This window comes from Caretta caretta, chromosome 1 (assembly GCF_965140235.1).
Source record: "Caretta caretta isolate rCarCar2 chromosome 1, rCarCar1.hap1, whole genome shotgun sequence".
NCBI lineage: Eukaryota > Metazoa > Chordata > Testudines > Cheloniidae > Caretta > Caretta caretta.
Genome location: NC_134206.1, coordinates 305,135,782 through 305,161,937, shown reverse-complemented (window position 1 = coordinate 305,161,937; position 26,156 = coordinate 305,135,782). Strand labels below are relative to the sequence as shown.

General features: G+C 39.4%; 1 protein-coding gene across 15 annotated transcripts in view; it reads right to left on the bottom strand.

The window, feature by feature from the left end:
* The window catches only part of FOXP2 (forkhead box P2), a 557,106-nt gene that overhangs the window by 462,668 nt on the left and 68,282 nt on the right, over window positions 1-26,156 (bottom strand). For all 15 annotated transcript variants that reach the window (XR_007354635.2, XM_075124431.1, XM_075124433.1 and 12 more), the window contains exon 2: window positions 17,268-17,398. The gene's annotated coding sequence lies outside the window, so the exon portion shown is untranslated. The remainder of the gene's footprint in view (window positions 1-17,267; window positions 17,399-26,156) is intronic.

The window sequence follows — 26,156 nt, the reverse complement described above, 5'->3', positions numbered from 1 at the left end:
GTCTTGAGAAACAGCAGAAGTAGGTGAAATTCCTTTTACCTGCCTGTTCTCTGTGAGGGGTAAATACTGCATAATGCATGCAGTTAACCGATGGACTGGGTATATTATCATGCACATAGCCTGTGCAGAGCTGCAGAAGGAGGAGCCACCAAAATAAAACTATCTAAATGGCGATCTCTGCAATAGTCACCCTAGCCAAAATATTGCTTCTGGACATTCTTAATATATTACCAAGCCAAGGAATCGACAGAGAATGAGACATAATGACAAATGCACATAAACAAGGATGAGCCTAAGGGGAAGCAAAATTGCACAGACAGAGTGAAATTCTGTAGTAGGTCTACACACAGGATGGGTAACTACAGAGTGAATCAACTGGGGGACTGTTCGCAAAGAAGCAAGATTCTATGCCAACATTGCACCACGTGAGGAGGAATTAAGGGCAAACCAGTGGGGCAGAGATGTGACCCTTGGGTCTGTATCTATGCAATTCCACTATGCAAGACTGCAAACACTTCAATAAAGGTTGTATAAAGTCACAACCTTATACACCATCTGCAAGTTGAAGAGTGGAGCCTATCTCCCCTAGTCTCTACCGTTTGCCAAAACAGAGCCTTTGATGCAGACTTTGTACAGGAACTGGGAAAGAAATTTTTTTACCCAAGCAATATATGCAGAGGGGAAGAGCAGAGCCACCTCAGTATGCTTAATGGATTAAAAGAAAAAATCGAAGAGGAACCCAATGGATCTTAAAGCCTTGGTGAGCTGGGAAAAATAACATTTCTCACCCCCTTCATGACTGGAAAAAAACAGCTCTGGAATCCAGCAATTATATAAATAAAGGCACAATATCAGAGTTACAGTTCAGGGGAGCCTATGAAACATAGGTATTGCCATACCAGATCAGACCTATGGTCCATCTAGTCCAGAATATTGTCTTTGACAGTAGCCAGGGCAAGATGCCTCAGGGGAAGGTAGAAAAAACCTCCATAATAGGTAGATGTGGAGTAATCTGTTCCCCTTGAAGGCCTCCTTAATAGTGACATATTAGTTTAACTCTGAATTATGGAGTTTGATCTCCCTTGACAAACAATTCCAAACATGTGGATCTGTGGAGAAGCATTACTGTAGTGATTCATTTCTCTTACACTTCCTAAAACTTTAAACAGAATTGATTAAACCAATTCTGACAAAAGAATTTGCTCTTGGGCAGAGACTTTTAGTGCCAAGTTTCAATCCAAAGCAAATTTTAAAGACCACTTGTTAATCTCAGGGGGGGGGGGGAAAGAGGTTTATGATGGATTGTTAATCAGAGAACTTTTATTTTTTGTTTGTTGGCAAATGCCTTAAAAGATTGGTTTTCTCTCTTCAAGCTTCAGGATTCCAATAAATAAATAAAAATACCATATTTGGTAAACCAAACAGTGGATTCAAGTTCAGCATGAGATGAGACTAAGCTTCCAGCTCTACATGCCAAAGCAAAAAGGTATGAATTAAACATTTTTAAAAGACAGGAACAGGAAAGTGGAAAGGATTTATTTCAGACCTAATGCAAATTTTGGAAAGATTCTAACTTCTATTATGAACAGAAAAAATTGAATTCTTGAATGGTCTATCTGTTTTGGTGTTCTGTTTCCCATTGTGCCTTATTCTAGATTTTATAAAGAAGAGAATCACCTCAGTCACCAATAACAACGGACCTGGCCAGTTAGACAATATATTACAGTTAAGAGGGGGATACATTACTGACTCCAGCCAGTGATCAGTTTATGTCTTCAAGCAAAAGTATTGATGGTTCTTATAATTTTTGTATCTGGCGTGATGGCACAGTTAAGGCTGTCTTGGAGTTTACAATTAAGACAGGAGTACAGTTCTTCTGTTTCACACTCTATCAATTTAATTTAGTGTTCAAATCTGGCACAATAACTCAAAATAATCAAATTTTCTATGTAATTCACTTAGGAAATACTCTTTAAATGTGCTGAGAAAACATATCACATTGCTCTCCTTTTTGAAATGTTACTTGGTTTTCCTCAAAGTTACATAGCTACACCAAAATGTTGATTGTTAGAGAATAGCTTCTCAATAATAAACTATAAATGGATCTTTGACAGAATTAATGACCTAGTGGATAGGGGGAAGCAGTAAATTTGATGTATTTTGATTTTAGTAAGGTGGTCGACACTGTCCCACATGAAATACTGATAAGCAAATTAGAAAAATTCCATCTAGACGATACTGAAGAGAAACTAGCAAAAGACACAAAAACTAACTTTTTTCCTCCCAGTACATCAGAAGCAGGAAGCCTTCCAAACAATTGTGGACCCACTGATGATCAAGGTGCTAACAGAGTACTCAAGGAAGACAAGATCATTGCAGAGAAACTAAATGAATTATTTGGATTGTCTTCACTGCAGAGGATGTAGGGGAGATTCCCATATCTGAGCTTTTCTTTTCAAGTGACAAATCTGAGGACCACCCCAGATGTGGTGACAAAAAGGGGGATTGGGAACAAATCAATGAATTAAACTATATTAAGTCACCAGGACCAGATGGTATTCACTCAAGAGTTCAGAAGGAACTCAACTTTGAAATTGCAGAACTAACTGTGGTATGTAACTTATCGCTTAAGTCAGCATCTGCACCAGACAACTAGAGGATAGCTAACTAGATACCAAGTTTTTTTAAAAAGGCTCCAGAGGCGATCCTGCAATTACAGGCCTATGAGCCCCAGGATCAGGTAAACTGGTTGCAACTATAGTAACTAACAGAACTATCAGACACACAGATGAACACAATCTGTTGGGGGAAGAGTCAACACAACTTTTGTATAGGGAAATCATGCCTCCCCAATCTATTAGAATTCTAGGATGTCAACAAGCATGCGGACAAGGATGATCCAGTGGATATAGTGTATTTGGACTTTCTGAAAGCCTTTAACAAGGTCCCACACCAAAGGCTCTTAAGCAAAGTAGGAAATCATGGGATAAGAGGGAAGGTCCTCTCATGGACAGGTAACTGGTTAAAAGATAGGAAACAGAGGGTAGGAATACATGGTCAGTTTTCACAAGGGAGACAGGTAAATAGTGGGGTTCCCCAAAGATCTGTACAAGGATCTGTGCTGTTCAAAATGTTCACAAACGATCTGGAAAAGGGGTCAAACAGTGAGATGGCAATATTTGCAGACGATACAAAATTACTAAGTCCAAAGTTCACGTGAACAGTTACAATGGGATCTCACTAGACTGGGTGACTGGGAAACAAAATAGCAGATAGAAAAGGAGTACTTGTGGCACCTAGGTGCCACAAGTACTCCTTTTCTTTTTGCGAATACAGACTAACACGGCTGTTCCTCTGAAACCTAAAATAGCAGATGAGATTCAAGGTTGAGAAGTGCAAAGTGCACATTGGAAAAAATAATCCCTACTATACATACAAAATACATTAGCTGTTACTGCTCAAGAAAGATCTTGGAGTCATTGTGTGTAGTTCTGTGAAAACATTTGCTCGATGTGCTGCGGCAGTCAAAAAACTAACAGAGGTAAAGGAACCATTAGGAAAGGGATATGGTAATAAAACAGAAAATATCATAATGACACTTTTTAAATCCCTGGCAAACCCACACTTTGAATACTGTGTGCAGTTCTGGTAGCCCCATCTCAAAAAAGGTACATTAGAATTGGAAAAGGTACAGAGATGGACAACAAAAATGATTAGGAGTATGCAACAACTTCCATATGAGAAGAGATTAAAAAGACTAGGACTGTTCATTTTAGTAAAGAGATGACTAAGAAGGGGCTATGATAGAGGTCTATAAAATCCTGAATATCATGTAGAAAGGGAATAAGGAAGTGTTATTTCCCTCTTCACATAAACACAAGAACCAGGAGTTACCCAATGAAATTAGTGGGCAGCAGGTTTAAATCTAACATAAGGAAGTACATCTTCACATAATGCACAATGAACCTCTGAAATTAGTTGGAAGGGGATGTTCTAAAGGCCAAACGTATAACTGGGTTCGAAAAAGAATTAGATAAGCTCCTGGAGGAGGTCCATCAATGGTTATTAGCCAAGATGGTCAGGGATGCAACCTGCTCTGGGTGTCCCTAAACTTCTGATTGCTAGAAGCTAGGAGTGGATGATGGAACGGATCATTCAATAACTGCCCTGTTCTGTTCATTCCCTCTGAAGCATCTGGTATTGGCCATTGTTGAAAAACAGCTCTACATAGACCTTTGGTCTGACCTAGCCCAGCCATTTTAATGTTCTTAGCACTTTTTCTGTTGGTGATAGAACTTTAAGTCCCACATTTTCAAATCTAGGTGTCTAAAGTTAGGCTCCTAAATCCATCTTTAAACTCCTAAATAAAAGCCTATACTCAGAATATAAGACACCCACTTGGTGTGAAAACATAGCTGGCACTGATAAACGTAAATGCCTCTGTGTAGGCCAGGGACAGCATTCACACAAGAACACCACAGCTTCCTCTGTTGAGGAAAGTTATTCAAAAGATGAGGCAAGAGCCATTTCCTGGTTCACTCTCTTTCAAAGGCATAAAGCCTTCCCCCTTCCAGCTTTCCTCCCAAGATCACTTGAGTGATGTACCTTTCCTCTCACCTAGGCACACTCCTGTTGTCTGAGAAGATGAATAATTGCTCTCCTGTATTTTATGAGCAACAGGACCTAGTTAATACTGCTGTTGGAATCTGCATTTATTAACTTAGCAACTTACATGTTGCATTAGCACAGTTTTTTGCATTTAATTTCCTAGGTTATTTTTAAGGAAAAAAATGAAAAGTCCTTAAGGCAATATGAGCACTTAATCCAACTCAAATACTGAAGAGGACATAACCTTTTAAATCATCTTAAATATTTACGATGCCATAAGCTCTTAAACTTCCTGGAATACTTAGCCTGCCTTAAAACCTTACACCATTCAAAGTCCCTAGAGTGACATAAGTACCTAAACCGCCTCAAATCCTTCAAAAGGACACAACCTTTAAACCAACATTCGGAGACCAATTTTTACAGATATTCTCTGTTACTGCAGGCACAATTTTGTCTGTTTTTACCCACAAATAAGGCAGCAAGCTATATAAATATTATTTGCATCCGCATAATCAAGTGGAGTGAATTTTGTGTCTGGATCTTATCAGATATTTTCAACCAGATGGAGGGATGGAGCCTCAGACCGCTCCTCTTCAGCTATTAGCAGCCATTCACCTAAGGACAGTTTAGGAACTGGAGAATTTAGCTGTAGGGCCTCAAGCCAAATTTTTACAAAGACACAGTAGGTTCTCAACTTTAAAATACCTGCAGGCATCTTTTTCTTCATAAATTTTGTAGGACTTTACATTAACGTATGCATGTCTGGAATGCTTAGCAAGATTAGCCTACTAAGATATGTATGTAATGAATTGTTTCAAATCCCTTGGTTGTAAAAAAAATCAATTAAAAATGGAAAAAAAATCTGGAAGAATCTGTTCAGTGTCCTCTGCTTCTGTAACTGGAAAATAAAACTACTCTTCTTCACAATGGATGGCTGGAGTGTCTTCCAGTTCTGTGACAGGTTCTGCCCCAATAAAGACCTCAGAAATCATTTCCATCATATCCAGCGTAAATGAAGGCAGTAGATGCACCTTGGGAATCAGAGCATCATTTAACTCTTCCACCAAAGCAGCTGTTATCCCTAAAAGACCTGGGATAGCACGGCTCTCCCCTCTGTACAAGAAAATCAGCTAAAACTGCCTCACTCTCTTTCAGTCAGAATAAAACTGGGGAAAGGAGGTGGAGAGAAAGGGGATCAAAATTTAGTTTTATTCCACTGATGCTACTGCCTGTCACTAAAAGATGAAGAGCTGAAATCCCATCAGTCTGGATTTGCAGATCTGAGGGTGAAGAATTAATATTTTTCTGTTTTTGTAGAAAACTCCTTGATGTATGGCTCCATTATTGAATGTTAACAGCTGCAGTTTAAATTACAAATGAGGATCTATTAGCATAACCATACTCAGTTTCTATTTAAAACTAAGATTTTAGCCAAAATTATGTCAGCTGAGAACCCACACTTTTGCATGTGTTAATATAGAAAAAGGAGAGAGAGAGAAACAATTTCCTGATTTCACTACAAAATACTTTACTTAGTATGAGATCTAGAACAGAAACAATATTTAAGAACATTTTTTAATTATTACTGATAACTCTTAAATGGTAGGGTGGCTATTTGAGACAACTTAGAATAGATTTCAGAGTAACAGACGTGTTAGTCTGTATTCGCAAAAAGAAAAGGAGTACTTGTGGCACCTTAGAGACTAACCAATTTATTTGAGCATGAGCTTTCGTGAGCTACAGCTCACTTCAGTACTTGTGGCACCTTAGAGACTAACCAATTTATTTGAGCATGAGCTTTCGTGAGCTACAGCTCACTTCAAGTGAGCTGTAGCTCACGAAAGCTCATGCTCAAATAAATTGGTTAGTCTCTAAGGTGCCACAAGTACTCCTTTTCTTTTAACTTAGAATAGAGAGACTTCACAAGGCACCAATACTATAGTGTTAAAAAAACGAAGCCCTTTTTACAGTTCCCTCATCAAGCCCATCTATTTTTTCTATATAGAAACATTTAAGAAGCCCTAAATAGCATTGTTGGTGATAACTATTTAATTAGTCTAGGCTTCCACAAAACAGATGGCTTCTGCTCTTACACTTCTTAACCACGGTATTAGTGAAACTACCATCTTTTGTAAATAGTTCTTTCCCTGAAGAGCTGTTTGTGTTTACTTGTAACCCATAATGCTAATCAAAATGAATTTAAGAATGGATTCCCCCATACAAATAGGATGTTTAGTCCAATTATATGCATAATAGCAAATCCAAAACAATATGAGAATGCTACGCTATATATATGCATCTACCAAATGCATTACATTAGCAAAATAACAACTTGTGTTATTGTCCATAAAATTATATCGTATTTCAAATTCTACAGTGGTGAGTGGTACATGAAAATTAATCTGGATATCTAGAATTAACTTCCTTTTATTGAAAGTACTCAGCAGTACTATTTTCTTCCTAGAGAGGAAATCAGGCCCTTGAGAGCTCTAGCACCGGCCATGTTCTTTGCATGGTTAATGGAGAGAGATACTATGGCTAAAGGATGGGACTAGGAATCCAGATACCTAGAGGTGTGATCCAGCTACTACTGAAATTAATGCCTTTCCATTGACTTTGACAGAAGTTGGATCAGTCCCCTAGGTTCTGCAGTTAGTGCTTCACCAAGTCACTTAATTTCTCTGTGCTTTGATTTCTTCACATCTAGCACAGACAGGTGACATAAAATACTGCAAAGGAGATTTCATTCCTCTGCTGCAACACAGCTAATGACTTAAGCAGTCTTAGTGGCACTCCACACTTCATTAAATTGTGATACTTAATTCATTAATGTTTATAAAGTACCTTGAAATCCTCTAATGAAGTGCAACATACTATTATTAGATATGTAGTACCTTATGTCCCAAAGGATCCCACACAAAAAAATCCCTTCAGTACTATTCAAAGATTTCTTACTCTGGAGCATAACATTGAAACTGTTTATCAACAGACAGTAATCCTACAAAAGGTTTATTGATATATGAAGACTACTCCATTCAGTTATAAAATGCATGTTCCATACCATATTCCAGCTACTTGCTGGCTCAATGCCGGGCCCCTACAATGAAACGTAGCATGAGATCAGTCTATAAAATCATGACTTTTGTGAAGTGCCTTGACATCCAATCTTCTAAAAGGTGCCTCTTTATCTGACCTCCACCTATAGAAGAAATTTTTTTTACCAATAATTCAGTTTGCCATGTTCTCCTTCTTTTCCCCATCTTGAAGGAAAATTATCTCACATTACACTAACATGATTCCACCTATCAGGAAGCAGAAAGGAAGGAAGACTGTCAGTGTCCCAACCCAATCTGGATTGCCAATCACCCACTTTCCCATCCACTTTAAGTAGGATGAGAAAGAGGGAACTATAACAAAGCAAATTACAGATAAGTAGTTTTCCCTTGTCATATGTCTCATCTCTTCCCTTCCCTATAAGAATTATACTTAAAAACAAGAATTATAAATGAGTATATGCATAATTTTAGGAGTAAAATATCTAGTATTTGAGATACTGTCAGCCTCTGTAAAATAGCCTCTTATTACTTGGGACAATGGGTAAAACATCTTTCACTTTCTGCCCAGACAAAAATTTGACTTCAAATTTTGAGTCAAGCTGACAGTGCTCTGGAAACTTTGTTACTCAGAGAGATGGGAACTGCTTCAATATATGATAAATTAGTTTCCTTACCTGCAATTTTTATAATACAGAAGGAATCCACTGATATTGCAGTATCTGCTTGGTTACATCTGCCCTATTTACGGTGTTACAATCCTGAATTAGGTTCCCCTGGTGGACACTGAGCAGGTTTCTGTACATGTGGATAGATCTAAGGCCCCACATGCTCTTGGCTTGATGGGTCTGAGCACAGTCTAAGCACTGTCTCTGGTTCTGGACTTCTGGGCATATATCCTGCCTCAGACCCCTCCCTGAGAGATGAAGCTTCATAGTCCAATTGCTTAGGCTCTGAAACTAATGCCAGCTCCCCCAACCCTCCCCACTAGCGGTTGCCACAATTCCACCAAATCTCTGTACCTTCCAAATTATTGTTTTCCCCTTTTGGGACTATGTGACAATGAAAGCCAGGGCAATACAGACTTTGCAAAGGAATTTCTAACCCTATCAAACTTTACTCACAGATAAAGAACAAGAGATAATCAGATCCAAGGAAAAAACAAAATCCTACATGCAAATCCCTGGTTCAGTTTCCTTACAACTCAGAGCCCTTTGGGTTTTGGCCAATGTGCTTTCAGGGAGGGGTACAGGAACAATTTGTATAGTGGGGGTGCTGAGAGCCATTGAACCAAACTGTAACCCCTGTATATAATGGAAAGCACTTCAAGCCAGGGAGTACTGCAGCACCCTTAGTTCCAGCACCTATGCTTTCAGGGTCCCAGGACCCTCTTCTCCTCCTTCTCCTGCACAGCTTTGCCTTCTGATCCTGGTCACCTCTCTCTCTGGACCTGGTCAGTGAGACAGCCCTCCTTTTATAAAGTTTGAGTCTCACACACCCTCATGAGATGACTCTCCTCTGTGGCTTGAAGTTTCTCATCGGGTGATCAATCGCTTGGTTACATATCCACCTTGGATGAACTGGTCCCTTGGGCAGCAAATAACTCATTGACTTAAGGGGCTTCCATTCGAATGGGAGACCCGCGGATTAACTAGGCTTGATTGTTTTGCACTGTTTAGCCCTCAGCTAACACACGCTGGAATCTCAGTCCACACTGGAGCTAAAAAGACAACAGTGAAGGCACAGAGCGGTTTCCACTCAAAAAGGTATTTATGGATTAAAATGTATAGCCAATTGATTTTGACTACACTTGCAGTTCGATATTAATAATGTTCAAGAGACCAAATAGCCCCACTCAGACAATGTATTGTCTGTAGACAAAACAGTATGGTACAGGGAAGAAAGAGTTAATGCATCACCAATCCTTCTAGGAACCGGGTTCTCGCAGCATGTTCAGTTCATCTTACACAGAAGGTGTGGTCCAAAATACACCCCCGCGCCTCCTCCCAAATCCCTTGTATTGATACCAGACCTCTTTACACGTAAAAGGCACTGTATATGTCAAGCAAGACTAAAATCTCCCAATCACCTTTTTTCCAGGTATTATGGTGTACCCCTCTTATCTCTGTTTTCAAGCACAGCATTCTAAAAACTAGCTGGGCCATGAAGGCACTCCCTACCTGTACTTACATAACTTGATTTTGATGGTTTTCCTATCTGCCTTTGCCAAATCCCAAGTTGTACTGTTATGGGATATTTCGAATAATGGTTATTAATGTGGGTGGGGGGAGAGAGCAAAAGAGAGATATATAACATATCTGTAACATATGCATTGGCTAACACTTTAACAAAACAGAAAATTGATACCGACACGTATATACACTAACCCATCACATACTGTTCAGAAGCAGTTTGGCGGAACTGGAGTTTTACAATTTTCAAAACTAGGCTCTCTCTGATAGGCTGTTGTGATAGCACAGATGATGCCTTTCAAAGTTGAGCATCCTTAAACTAGTGGAGGGTGGAAAACAACCCTATATATCAACTCAAAGTTCTCCAAATGGGGGGGTAGGGGAAGCCCATAAAATCAAAGAACTCAATTTTAAACAGAGGGCCAGCTTCAGTGGATCTGCATTTATTTACATCAGGTGGGGATCTGAGCCAGAAAGCTTTGGGATAATGATCACAACATTGTTTCTGGGGAAATGTTATGATCATGTTTATAGCACATGGTTCACCACTTCTAAGATCTAAGTATTGATAGGCATTATCGTGCCAAAGGGCATGCTAATAAAAAGAAAGTACTTGTCTAGGAATTATTAACATGGGGGCATTTCCCTCATTTGAGGATAGCCCACAGGCTGACTTTGCTTTGGAGTAGGTGACAATGAACAATACCAAATATTCCTTTGATGGCGAATCCTTACTTCAGGTTGGGCAAAGATTCCTGAAATAAAAAACTTATTGTGGCTTTGCTTTGCATTGGCATCTTGTTATTTTAGTGATACCAGTAAATATGGTAAGCCAGAGCAAAGGGAAATTGTGTGCCTAGGCCAGTGGTTCTCAAACTTTTGTACTGGTGACCCCTTTCACACAGAAGCCTCTTAGTGCGACGCCCCTTATAAATTAAAAATGCTTATTTAAATATTTAACACTGTTATAAATGCTGGAGGTGAAGTGCGGTTTGGGGTGGAGGCTGACAGCTTGTGATCCCCCATGCAAGAGTAGTGTTCCAAGTGAGAAACTCAAAATAGTACACACATGTTCTGATTAGCCCATTTACATGGAGAAATACAATATCGGAGTAAATCCAGCTGTCCAAATTAATAGTTTTAATAAATGAAAACAGGCAAATTATAAATAAAAGATATTGAATTACAAAATTATACTACAATTGTGTCATACGCACATACAATCTCTATGGCTAGAGGGAATGTGTATTAAGCAACATATGCACAACCCCTAGGCAGAAAATTGCTTAATACACATTCCCTCTAGCCTTTTATAGACCTATTATGATCACACAACACAGAATTACAGAAACTAAAACTGGCAAAAGAGCAAAACAATGAAGTCCGTATGCCATCATCAAAAGTTAAATACAGTAGTTGCCATTAAAAAGGCAACATTTGCCATCGTTTTAATTACAGGGAAAAAATCTAACATTCGATGATAATTGTAATTGTTAGTAAACACTGATTTAATGTCAAGCACTATATAATCATTACCCAATAAGGTGTCAAACTGCTCTTTATTTATTTTCAAACAACCTGAAAACATGCAGTCTAGTCACTTCCATTTAAATATGTAGCCTACAAATAATATTTTTGTAAAAGCGTGCCACTAGCAGCAGAATTCTTTTTTAATGTAACGTCTTTTGCGCCATACAATATTGGACAAAAAAATGTAAAATCTACTTTAAAATAAAGGCATATTTTTCTTACTCATTCATTTCCTTTTCCTTCCTATAAAAAAGTATAGTATGAAGAAAACAAATTAAAATATTTCCATTTCTCGGCCTGTAAAGCTCAAAAATACAGGGGGAAAAACAAATTAGTACATTTCATAGCAATATTCACTTCATTACTAATGTTAAAATGCTATTTGAAAGGACATTTTGCTGATGATTAACATTAAATATTTCTTCAACATGGAAAATGCATTACCATCAGCACACACAGACGAGGAAATAAATTATCATTTCCAAAAAGAATTCTGTTTATTCACTCAAATGAAAGAAATGTTATTGTCTGTGTCAATGACAATGGTAACATTTTTGCCTCTGAGATAGGTCACATATTCAAGTCCCACACCATGACTTGGCTTCATACCCTAAAGGTAAACTGGAGCGATAGATGATAGATGGAAGAAATGGTGAAGCTGAATACCCGGAGAACCTAAAATCAAGATCCACTGCCTAAAAGGAATTTAAAAATCCCAAAGCACATTTCAAAAAGAGCAAGGGATATATAACAGCATAACTTTATATTACAACACAGCCTCATAGAAGAGCATCTATGTCAAAAGCAATCTAAATAGGATATCCCTACCTTACATGGTAAACTCTCAGTCATTGTGTTGAAAGAGGCCTTGTTAAGGCATCTGAAAACAGAAGGGACTAAAAAATGAATACCTCATGAGTGAACACCTCACAATACACAAAGAGGCCCTGTGTTGCAGTGAAAAAGGACTCAATTAGGCCATTTAGTTGGCAAATGTTCTAGGATCATTTACTCTACATGGGTCCAATTCAACCTCTATTGAACTCAAAGGAAAGTCTCCCATTGAATTCAATGGGTATTCGACAAGGTCCTGCATGCAATACCAGACTATTATCTGTCACTCAAATTGGACACATGCTGTACAAAATTTTCAAAATTCAGTGCTTAAAGTTAGGCTCCCAAGTCCATATTTAAGATATTCAGATAAGTGACCTGATTTTCGAAAGTGCTAAGTACCTGCAGTTCCCATAAGCACCCATTCGAAAATTTTGGCCATCGTCATATATGGGTGCAGTAATACACTGCTATTATTACTTCTTAATTAATACAGTAGGGGTGTTACCTGGCATCAAGGCACCACCCAAAGAGCTGCCAAAGTACAAAGATACCCTACATACAATTGTATTTTACAAGAATATTAAGGTTGCAAACTCAAGCTCTCAAAAGTTATGAAATGCCTGTGCTACCCGAACTCAGCCCCCATGTGCATAAGCTGTCTTTAAATGATCATACAGTATTTTTCCATAAAAATCTCTCTCTCATTCAGTGCCTAAGATAGACAGTGCTCACTGAATGGGTAGCCTCGATTCTCAATACAGCAGGTAGAAATCAGTTTACAGGACAAAGGAGAAGGGGAAGCTTCCATCCCATGGATAAGTCACACAGGTGGACTTCACCAAATAATTACCTCCTGGACCCCTGACTACCATCTTTGCATCTGTGAGCCCTGGAGTCAGAACGATCATCTGGCAGGATTTTCAGATAAAAGCTGCCAAGTGGAAGGAAACAAGGTTCTTTTTAATCAGACTGGACCCTAAGAGGCAAGGACTTTGTCTGCCAGGTAAAAGACCCCTAGCCATCACAGCTGGGATAAACCTGAGAAGCTGAACCTATAAGACTCTGTTATGTTGAACAGAAGTTTTATAAGATAGTAACCAAAGTTTATGTCTTTGTCTGTCTGTGTCTTTATTATTCTTAGTATTGTGTAAATATCGCTTGCTTTATTATCATTTAATTAATAAAGCCTACATATGATTATTACAGTATCAGACTGACCGTTGTCTTATTTGATACACGAGGGAGATCTAAGGAGGAATTGACCTGTGGCATGTGTTTGGTCATTTTGGAACAGAGGAACTTTGACTTTGTGACATTACAATGAAAAGAGCCTAATATCACAGGGGTCCACTTACTTGGTGTCAAATGGGACAGGGGTTTCCCAGGGGACTGTTTAAACTCTATAATGAGACAGGCAAAAGCCTAGTGAATTAATCAGCAGTGTGATTAGCTGGTGTAACGCCTTAGCATTACAACCATAGCTGGCACTGGGTTAACTTCAATATTATTAAACAGTCTGCCCTGAAGTGGAACCCACAGTGATACCAAGCAGTGCGACAGGAGGTCCTTTACCAGTAACTGGAGGTTCTTTGAGATGTGTGGACCTTCTGTGTATTCCACATGTGGGTCTGCATGTGCACCATGTGGCTGAGATAGATTTCCAGTAAGCAATGTCCTTTGGTCTGCACCTGCATACTTGCCCTCCTCATGCTCTGAAACAGAGTACAAAGGGAAGTGCAGACTGACATCTCTCCAGTTCCTCTCTAACCATGAATCATAAGGACATGAAGCAGAGGGGAAGGAGGATGAGTAATGGATATGGATCACATATCTAGAAGAATATCCAGTTTCAGGTAAGAAACCTCCATTTCTTCTTCGAGTGCTAGTTCCTATGTGCATTCCACATGTGGGTGATTAATACATGGTATTTAAACAGGTTCTGAAGAAGATGAAGAAACAAGGAGGTATCTGTGGACATAGAGAATTCTGACTTGGGCCCTGCAGTGGTAAGAAGGAACTGGAGAGGCAACTGTCTGCATCGCCCCTTATACTCTTGGTTCAGAGCACAAGGAAGGCCTGTGGCAGAGACAGAGATAGAATCCAGTTCTGCAGGGTAGCACTCAATTACTAAACCACAAGACCATCCTTTCTCCCCATCCTCATTCATTATACAATTCCTAATTTATGTATCAAATGAGACTAGGGTCCTACAGACTTGCTCTAGGAATTACTTTGTGGAAGTCCTATGGCCACAGGAGGTCAGACTAGACAATCATAATGGTCACTTCTTGTCTTAGAATCTATGAATCCATGACAACAGCCTCAGTACACAAAGAAAGTTTTGAAAATCTTGCTGACAAACTCTAACACGCCTCTACTTTGCATGTACAAATGGCAATTTACAGAGGCTTATAATTAAGGCAAATTAGGATGGATTTTCACAGGAATGGCAAAAGGCACATCCCTGATCCAGTGGTGACCCAAGATCAAATTTCAAGTCTCCACCCCAAAGCAAACAGTTGAAAGACTTTTTTTAAAAGGCAAAACAACGAATTTTTCCCTAACAATTGTCAGAAATGGCAGAACCATTCTTGCTAAAATTTTCAAAAAACAGTTCAGCCTGAGGAGACACCCAACATGGAGAACTTCAGCCTGGATAGGTAAAGTTTGGCAAAGTTATGAGCACTGAAAACAGGGTCTTATAGTTGAAAGTGTAAGGTAACCTTAACAATAGGTTTTCTACCAGCTCTGCTCATAATAAAAGTCATACACTTTGTTTCATAAGGTGAGTGCTTGCTCCTATTAATGATTTGTTCATAAAATCATAGAAATGTAGAGATGGAAGGGACCTCAAGAGGTCATTGTAGTCCATCCTCAATGTTGAAGCAGGACCAACTATACTTCAACCATCCCTGAGAGGTGTTTGTCTAACCTGCCTGAAAAACCTCCAGTGACGGGGATTCCACAACCTCCCTTGGAAGTCTATTCCAGGTTTTAAGTACCTTATAGTTAGAAGGCTTTTCCTAATATCTAACCTAAATCTCCCTTACTGCAGATTAAGCTGATAACACTTTGTTCTACCTGCAGTGGGCATGGAGAACAACTGATCACAGTCCACTTTATAATAGCCCTTAATATATTTGAAGACTGTTATCAGGTCTCCTTCAATCATCTTTTCTCAAGACTAAACATGCCACATCTTTTAACCTTTCCTCATAGGTCTTGTTTTCTAAACCTATTATCATTTTTGTTGCTCTCTTCTAGACTCTCTCCAATTTGTCCACCTTTTTATTAAAGCATGGCACCTAGAGCAGGCCACAGTACTCCAGTTGAGGCCTTAGCGGTGCCAAATAGAGTGGAACAATTACCTCCTGCGTCTTTTATAGAACACTCCTGTTAACACATGCCAGAATGAGATCACATTGTGGGTCATATTCTGTTTGCAACACTGCATGTCCCAGATCCTTTTCTGTAGTACTACCGTCCAGCCAGCGATTCCCATTTTGTATTTATACATCTGATTTTTCCTTCTTGAGTGTAGTACCTTGGCTGGCTGGTCTATAATTCACCTAGTCCTCTTTGTTCTCCTTTTTAAAGACAGGTACTGTATTTGCCCTTCTTCAGTTTTCTGGGACCTCACTCATCCTCCATTAGTTCTTGAAGATAATCACTAATGGTTCCAAGTTTGCTTTGGCTAGTTCCTTAAGTATCCTAGGGTCAATTCATCAGGCCCAGGGTATTTTTGCCTACTTCTTTCTCTTATATACATATAGGATAATAATTTAGTCATACCATCCCTTTCGCACTCAAAAGAAAAAAGTGTTCATTTTTAACAACTAAATCTAGGTTATGTTTCTGAATTTCCTTTTAATTATTGTCTTGACCTAAAATCTACTGAAGTCAAAAGGAGTCTTTTCACTGACTTCAATGGGCCTTCATGCTATATGTGCCGAGCATAGCATATCATCAGCACTTACAAAATAAAAATGAATAATGTTTTAAGCTCTCATAACTTTTACAGACAGCTACTAGCATTGCAGCCAAAATCAGAGGCAAAATCTGTACTGAGAGGGTAAATGAAATGAAAGAGGAAGGGAGATGGGGAGAAAACCATTATAAAATTGGCACAAAATGAAATGGTGTGCAAAGCCCTGCCTCCTCCTACTTCTCCCACCTCTCCAAAACAAACAAACACTCACTCAGAAAAGCTTACTCTATGCTATACTTTCCTGGGGAGGGAAAGAATGTCTTTGCACATGTCAGTTACTCCAATGACAGCATTAACGTGATATCATCTAACCCAGGTCTAATGCTTGGTGCCAGACAAAAGTCAGGATAACATTTTTTAAGCTTTCAAAAATAGCAATAGATAATTTAAATACATCGTGTTCCTCGTAACCTTTAGTACAAGAAGTTAAAAGACAACTCTTTACTTCCTATTGGTTTGGAATATTTCCTATTGTGGTTGGAATTTAGAATGAACATTGTAAAAAAACTCTTTTTCCATAATGTGAAATGCTCAACAGGAAACAGTAACAAAGCATTAGAATCTATAACCAAAATTACGAACCGTGCAGTACATCAGAGCTCTGAATGAGATTAAGATTTCAGCATCAATGATCACCCAGCAAAGTAAAAAGAGAAGTGTTCCTTTACTTCACACTGCCCAACAGCATCTGATCTCCAAGACTGGTACTACCATTCACTAGCACAAAAACATGCTTCTTCTCTTTTTTTTAAAAAAAAAGACAAAGATTTAAAGTTATAAAGTGGTAAAAAAGTGTGCTTCTGATTTTTATTGCCAGTGCACAATTTTCACAAAAACAAAAAATTGTACCACTTAATAGAAGAGAAAAAACTAATATTCTGGAGCTGACTATCACATCCACAAGGGCACACACTTTCAAACTTTCTGCAACCACTACAGCATTTTCCAATGCTCTATTTTGCTTTTTAAACAATACCAGTCAATAGTATTGTAGCATGCATAGCATACAATATCACATTAGAATCAGTCGGAGCCACAGATACATTATAAATTACTTACATCTCCTTGGGGTCCCTTCTTCACCTCCCTGTGTTGAGAAAGGAGTAGTCTTTGTCTTTCTGCTTACACTGGCTCTTTCTCCAAGGAGCGTCTTTCACTTCTCCAGCAGATAAGGATGAAGTTTCTTCAGCCTTTAAGTTATCAAGGGGAAAGGAATAGAGAAAGGTGTAAGTCTGTCACTTTGGGTCCTGTATCAGGTGACTACAATGATTTATTTTAAACACAATTCAGTGTATTTACTGAAAAATATACTTATATACATATACAGTATATTTGGTGGGGCGGGGGGTGTGAACCATTTGATTTATATAATCATCTTCCTACATCAAGCATTTAAAAACATGCAAATCAGTCACCTACTTCATGGTTAGGATTCATTATAAGCTAAACATAGCCTCAGGAGCCAAACATATATTCTCATTTTACAGTACCAAGAAATTCATAATAGTTTAGATAGGTTCAGATAAGTACCTGAGGTTTTGGTGCTCATCCAAACCAACCTCCTATATTTAGAGTTGCCCATCACTAATAAATATTCTTGCTATTCTTCATGCTCCCCTTCTGTTACACAAAACTGTAGTGTCTGGTTCTCTGTTGCCTATGTCTTATATAATCATTTTCATCATGAAAAACGGGTACAAAATGGGTAGCATTTTACACCAACTTTACACTGGTGTAACTGACTACTCAAGCTGAAGGGCATTAGGGAGTCAGGCCAATGGTAATTTCAGATTGGAAGTACACAATTGATTCTTTTGAGTTTCATAGAAATTTTCCTTCCATCCCATTGCCGTTTAGTTTACAGCACGCTAACAAACTCAATTAGTTTTGAACCCAGAAGGCAGGCAGCAAACCTATCTAACCCAAATAGTTGGACCACATAAAATAACAAAATGAGGAAACAAAGTAACAACATTTTCCCAGGCTCCATTCTCCCAAGCCAACCATGTAAAAGTAGCTGAAAAAGAGGGTCAAATGTCTAATCTCTGTCTCAAGTCCCCAGCTGATTTCATCTTTTAGAGTCCATGGTCTCACCTAATGAATTTCCAATATGGTTCAACTCTTACCCAAATGCTGGTCAACTTTTGTGTATCCCAAGTTTCCTTGCTAAGCAAACCTTAAAAACTAGCAAAAAGAACAAGGAGTACTCGTGGCATCTTAGAGACTAACAAATTTATTTGAGCATAAGCTTTCGTGGGCTAAAGCCCACTTTGTCAGATGCATGCAGTGGAAAATACAGTAGGAAGATATAGATATATACACACACACACACACACAGAGAACATGAAAAATGGGGGTTGCCATACCAATGCTAATGAGAGTAATCGATTAAGGTGGGCTATTATCAACAGGAGAAAAAAACTTTTGTAGTGATAATCAGGATGGCCCATTTCAAACAGTTGACAAGAAGGTGTGAGTAACAGTAGGGGGAAAATTAGCATGGGGAAATTGTTTTTAGTTTGTGTAATGACTCATCCACCCCCAGTCTTTATTCAAACCTCATTTAATGGTGTCCAGTTTGCAAATTATTTTCAGCTCTGTAGTTTCTCATTGGAGTCTGTTTTTTTTTGTTGAATAATTGCGACTTTTAGGTCTGTAATTGAGTGTCCAGGGAGGTTGAAGTGTTCTCCGACTCATTTTTGAATGTTATAATTCTTGATGTCTGATTTGTGTCCATTTATTCTTTTACGTAGAGACTGTCCAGTTTGGCCAATGTACATGGCAGAGGGGCATTGCTGGCACATGATGGCATATATCACATTGGTAGATGTGCAGGTGATTTTGTATTTTGTATTTTAATATTTCTTCTTATTGTTAAACACATCTTTTTCGCTTTAATCTCCAGAATACAGCTATGTTTTTGCTGTATTTTGGGTATGTGCAGATCAATGTATAGTCCTTCAGGGAAGCCTTCTGAACTGGCAGAGAGTGAATGATTGATATCAGGAACAAAAACTTTTTGCTATCATAAAATGGCATGTCATTTATAGGAAAACCCACGTTAATTAATTCTCTCTATACCAGATTTGTCAGAGGAATATACCAGGTCCTTCACACTATTCTGCATAATAGCAGAAGCAAATTACATTGTGCATGGAAAAACACACCTCTTTGTGCTAGTGAACTGAATGTTTCCATATCTAACACATCTCTACTTTATGTGAAGAAAAAGCTTATATCAACAAAAAGAAACTTTGCTTAGATATCAGTACGCACCTGCAGAAGTCCCTCTTGCAACTCCATGAAATAACACCTGACTTTCATGTAAAAAAAAAAAAAAGGTCTAAAAGCTTCCTACAAGTCTATACCTATCTATATTTATCACTGTTCTTTCTACACATTGCAGTGGGGAATTTAGCCTTATAAAGGTATTTTTGTTCTTTGCCGGCTTAACATACTGGGTCACAATATGTACAGTGTAATAGTCACTCCCTCTAGTGGATGGAGACCTTCAAAAGAAGATAGACAGTAAGTCCTGTTACAACTAATGACTGTTAATGGTGTTTTACCCTTTATCTCAAGAAGCTGAATTTGAGAAGCAGTATGGCACTGTGGACAGTGTACCAGATGGGGAGACAGAAGATGGGGGATCCATTCTTGGCTCCACTGACCTGCTGTCTGACTTTAGGCAAGTTCCTTCTCCTACGTGTTCCTCTGTTTCCACTTCAAAATTTTGTAGACTTGTCTATTTAGAATGTAAACTTTTCAGTAGAGTTGGGTGAAATATTTTTGGCAAATAGTTTATTCTTAACTGTGAATTGCCTCTATGACTGGCAATGAATAGCCAGGGAAAGAGCATGAGAATGATCCGATAGCCAGGGGAGGCACTCACCTACGATATGAGAGACCCAAGTTCAGGGCTCTGCTCCAATGAATATTCAGTTATTCATAAGAAGTGGAATAGCTTCAACAGGGGAGACTGTGAGAAAATTGCCCCATAACATCCCATAGCCCAGTGGTCAGGGCACTCTCCTACAATGTGGGAGACCTAAGTACAGATCTTTTCTCCACATCAGACAGAAGAGAATTGAACCTCGGTCTCCCACATCCCAGGTGAGTTCCCTAATCACTGGGCTAAACGTTATAAGGGAGACAATGGCTTCTTCATCTTCCTCCAGGTTATAAGGGGGGTGCTCCTTCCACTGTTTTTTTTCTTAGATATTTAGGTCAGAAGGGACCATTATGATCATCTAGTCTGACCTCCTGCACAACGCAGGCCACAGAATTTCACCCACCACTCCTACAAAAAAAAACTCACACCTGTGCTGTTGAAGTCCTCAAATCATAGTTTAAAGACTTCAAGGAGCAGAGAATCCTCCAGCAAGTGACCCGTGCCCCACGCTACAGACAAAGGCGAAAAACCTCCGGGGCCTCTTCCAATCTGCCCTGGAGGAAAATTCCTTCCAGACCCCAAATATGGCAATCAGCTAAACCCTGAGCATATGGGCAAGATTCATCAGCCAGATACTACAGAAAATTCTTTCCTGGGTAACTCGGATCTCACCCCATCTAATAGCCCATCAAAGGCCATTGGGCCTATTTACCATGAATATTTAATTACTAAAACCATGTTACCCCATCATACCATCTCCTCCATAAACTTATCAAGTTTAATCTTAAAGCAAGATAGATCTTTTGCCCCCACTGCTTCCCTTGGAAGGCTATTCCAAAACTTCACTCCTCTGATGGTTAAAAACCTTCACCTAATTTCTACTCTAAATTTCCTAGTGGCCAGTTTATATCCATTTCTTCTTGTGTCCACATTGGTACTGAGCTTAAATAATTCCTCTCCCTCTCTGGTATTTATCCCTCTGATATATTTATAGAGAGCAATCATATCTCCCCTCAACCTTCTTTTAGTTAGGCTAAACAAGCCAAGCTCCCTGAGTCTCCTTTCATAAGACAAGTTTTCCATTCCTTGGATCGTCCTAGTAGCTCTTCTCTGTACCTGTTCCAGTTTGAATTCATCTTTCTTAAACATGGGAGACCAGAACTGCACACAGTATTCCAGGTGAGGTCTCACCAGTGCCTTGTATAACGGTCCTAAAACCTCCTTATCCCTACTGGAAATACCTCTCCTGATGCATCCCAAGACTGCATTAGCTTTTTTCACAGCCATATCACATTGGCGGCTCATAGTCATCCTATGATCAACCAATACTCCAAGGTCCTTTTCCTCCTCCGTTACGTCTAATTGATGCGTCCCTAGCTTATAACTAAAATTCTTGTTATTAATCCCTAAATGCATGACCTTACACTTCTCACTATTAAATTTCATCCTATTACTATTACTCCAGTTTACAAAGTCATCCAGATCCTCCTGTAGGGTATTCCTGGCCTTCTCTAAATTGGCAATACCTCCCAGCTTTGTATCATCCGCAAACTTTATTAGCACACTCCCACTTTTTGTGCCAAGGTCAGTAATAAAAAAATTAAATAAGATTGGTCCCAAAACCGATCCTTGAGGAACTCCACTGGTAACCTCCCTCCAGCCTGACAGTTCACCTTTCAGTAGAACCCGTTGTAGTCTCCCCTTTAACCAATTCCTTATCCACCTTTCAATTTTCCTATTGATCCCCATCTTATCCGATTTAACTAATAATTCCCCATGTGGCACGGTATCAAATGCCTTACTAAAATCCAGGTAAATTAGATCCATTGTGTTTCCTTTGTCTAAAAAATCTGTTACTTTCTCAAAGAAGGAAATCAGGTTGGTTTGGCAAGGAGATCAGGTTGGTTTGGCACTGTTGAGTGAAGCTATTCCTCTTTTACTTTTGTCAAAATGCCTCAAATCAAAATCAAAAAATTCAGAGTTGGGAAGAAACAAAACATTTTGTTTCAACCTGACCTGATGTTTTTTCTACTTTTTGATTTGCTTAAAAAAAATGGTTTGACCCAAAACATAACAACTTTTTTTCCCCAGAATTACTAGTGAACCAAAAATCCGTTATTCAGCAGCTGTCCTTTTTAGGACAGTGATTGTCCTTTACCATGTGTTTCCACAACACCTAGCACAACAGGAGCCTGATCTCTGTTGAAGCCTCTAGTCCCTACTATAATACAAATAATTAATGTGCATGTATAAGAGCTGAAATCTCAGCAAAGATCGCCTCTGCACAAAAGTTTGGTGAAAGGCACTCTGCACACATTAAATTAGGGGACATGATGTTGCATTACACCATTTCCCAGAATGAACCCTATGAAATACAAAAAATTAAAAATACTGGAAAATATTGTCCCCAACAAAAACACAACAACAAAAAGAGAGAAGCAGCATGTTAGTATAACAGTGCACAACCATGTGTCTACTGTGTACTTTTATTCCCAATTATTTAAATCATTGGTTCTCAGCCTTTTCCATACCATGACCCCATTTCACAACAGGAAAGAAAATTGAGGTCCCCCCTTATAGCTTTGTGGCTCATCCTCTTCCAGATAGCTAGTAGAGATAGTCAAAATCTGCTGGTTGAACCCAGGACTGAAATCACGGTCATGAAGATCAACAACCTCCAAAGTGAAAATCGGTAAAATGGGAATTACTGATACATCTTTTCCAGCCTACTTGCTACACGTGTATCCATTTTAAGGTTAGAAAATTACATTTTTCTGAAAAACTGATTTTATGTATGCATTAGCTCAGTACCATCCCTAGTGCAACTCTATGTCAAAGACATTACTTCACGGATAAAATTTGTTGTCCCATTAGATGTACAAATACTTCACTTGATTTAAATTTGACTTCCACTCACGAAGCAACTGAATTTTACAGGAGACCTATGGGATAGAAGGTGCTGGTAAATATCTCCAGAACACATGTATAGTAGGTTAGGCCTTTACAAACAGTAAAGAGGGTGTACATACACTAACTATATATGTAAAGAGGTTGGGGGTGGGGGGTTCGCAAAGCTGATGTAGGGGGGGTCACGGGATTGCCACCCCACTTGGCTCTGAAGGCAGCAGTCACGGAGCTTCCTGCAGCCAGGGGAGATTCCTGGAGGTGGAGGTAGGTCTTTTCTCCCCCATGCTGCTGGGAGACTTCAGAGCTGGCAGCCGCCATGGAGCTTCCTGCAGCCAGGGGAGGTACCCAGAAGTTGGGTCTGATCTCCCCCCAAGAGCAGTCATGCAGGAGAAGAGGAAGTCCTGTCCCGCCCCTGCCCGGCCGGGACCAGCAGTTAGGAGCCCCTGGCAGGGGCGCTCCTAGCAGCACGCAGGAGATCAGACACACACTCCACCTCTGGAAATCTCCCTTGGCTGCAGGAAGCTCCGTGGCTACTGCCTTCAGACCTGACTCTGAAAGCAGCGCAGCAGCGGAGCTTCCTGCAGCTGGAGGTTGGTCTGATCTCACCCCGAGAGTGGCCGTGCAGGGGAAAAGGAGGGTCTGTCCCTCCCCAGCCCGGTGGACTAGCCGCTGAACCCCAGTGAATGGTAGGTGCCCCCAGCCCTGCCGTTCCGCTGCCCCTCCAATAGCTAGATTTCACAGGGAAGGTCTCATTTCACAGTCCGTGACATGTTTTTCACGGCCATGAATTTGGTAGAAACGTAATTACGTGGTGTGGTGCAAAGGTTTTATCTGCATGACCTTCACCACAGCTGATGAAACCACGAGTTACGCAGGTGATCCCAAATGAGTGTTGATAAAACTCTTTAACCCACAGTACCATGTATTTTGTACACAGGATGTTACAGAAAAAGTATCTTAGGTATGTTTTAGAAAGTCCATAACATTTATTAGGCTTATATACCTTACTTACCATAAATTCCATTCTTAACTCCCCTACAGATAATCTAAAACAGCTTACCCCCCCACACACATACACACAAAAAAACCTCTCTGAATTTAAAGTCTGATATCTCTGCCTCATTCACAGCTAGACAGGATGGATTGGTCCCATTAGGAAACTAGAATCTTCCCTATCCAATGATATAAGACTCCTGTTTCTAGCTTCATAGGGTCCCAAAATATCTGATTTTACATTTACAATATTTTTCACTATAGAAATATCATTGGGGCAGGCTGAATCTTTCCACATCCTAGGACTTGGACAGGTGTAATATCAGATATGGGACATGGAAATAAGTTTCACATTTGAGGAAAGAAAGAAAAAACTTTTCTGTGGCAGATTAAAATAAAACAGTAGTTGTTTGAAATTGTTTGGTGCGGGGGGGGGGTCAGAATTTTGGACTAAGTTCTAATGAGATGGAATAGAGGGGAAATGCTGGCAAGATGGTCAAAGATTCATGATCAATTCATTTATCACCTGGCTTACTAGTTTAATCACATGGATATCAGCTCCACCATTGAATTAGGTGTTTAGGTGAAGACTAACTGGCTACAAGTTAATCTGGACAACAATGGGACAACATAGGCTGTTAGGATGTGCAGCTGGAGGAACTGGCAGAATATATATTGACACCCATGCTTAGAGAAATGTGGTCAACATCTGAAACACAGCCATATAACTTAGAAAGATCATAGGCTACTCCTAGATGCCCAAAATAGCAGCTGTGGCTAAGTGTGCTTTTCTTCATCTACCCCCAGTGAGAACAGGGCAACCTTCTCTCTGATGTAGTACTTGACAGCTATTTCTGCTTGTCATTGCACCATTAAAGGTGTTCAACATGATCCAATAAAACTAGTGTAGAATGCATCTGCCTGCCTATCAAGTAGAATTTCACACTGAGAGAACATTAAGCTGGTGCTCTGCAAACTACACTTGCTGCTGATCAGTTTTCAGATAGGTAGAATTCAAGATGTTAGTTTTAACCTATAAATCTCAAGATTTGGGCCCTGCAATCACCACTCTTTCCATAAAACATTGTCAAACTCATGTTAGAGTGTCTATTGATCTGAAGCTATCTACCAAACAATGGGAGCGAGTTGCTGGCAGGGTGTTCTCCCTGTGATGTCTTCAAATCTGGAACTTGCTCTCCACTTTAGTCTGCCAGAGCTTAGACAACCTGCCAGGCCCACTACAGAGCTCTCCATTCTCCAACACCCTGACTAGGATTTTAGGGATAGTTTGGGCCTATTTTATATTCATTATATTTGCCAATGGATATTCATTTGTGTCAAATCTGGGTGATTAGTCCTTTTTGCTGAATTGTTGTTTATATTGCATATTTTATTTTAAATGGCACTCCTTTGCATAGTGTGGCACAACTATAGAGGATATGGGTTAAATTTTCAAAAGCACCAAAGTGACTAAGGAGCTTAAGACCCATATTTAATAGTGATTTAGGGTAGGTCTACACTACAGCTGTGAGTGTGCTTCCCAGTGCAGGTAGAAAGATGTGCTAGCTCTCCTCGAGCAAGCACACTAAAAATAGCAGTGTGCTCATGGTGTTATGGGCAGCAGCTCCCACAAGCTACCAGAGTGCAAGTCTGTCTGACCCTCAGGGTATGTATTAGGGAAGTTAGCCTGAGTCACTGTTCATGCTACTGTGGCCACACGGCTATTTTTATTTCACTAGCTAGAGCAGAACAAGCACATCTGTCTACCCGCACTGGGAAGAGCATTTCCCACTGCAGTATAGACATACCCCTAGGAAGTTAGAAGCCAAAGTCTAATGGAAAGGCTGCTGAGTGCCTAAGTCCCTTCTGAAAATGGGACTTAGGTGCTTTTGAAAATTTTTTCCGTATTTCATAGCTATAATATAGTCACACAAATTCATGAGAGAAACTCTCCAAATATTATTATTACTATTACCATAGCATCTAAGAGACCTATTCATGGACCAGAACCTTGTAGTTCATATTAATATTATACAATAAAAATGATTCAAAGTTAGATGATACATTTTTTGGACAAATGATTCTTCGGGCTTTTGTGTGAATTGAAGTAACTCTTTTAAACATACAAGAAAATTCACAAAATGGAATTCACCAAT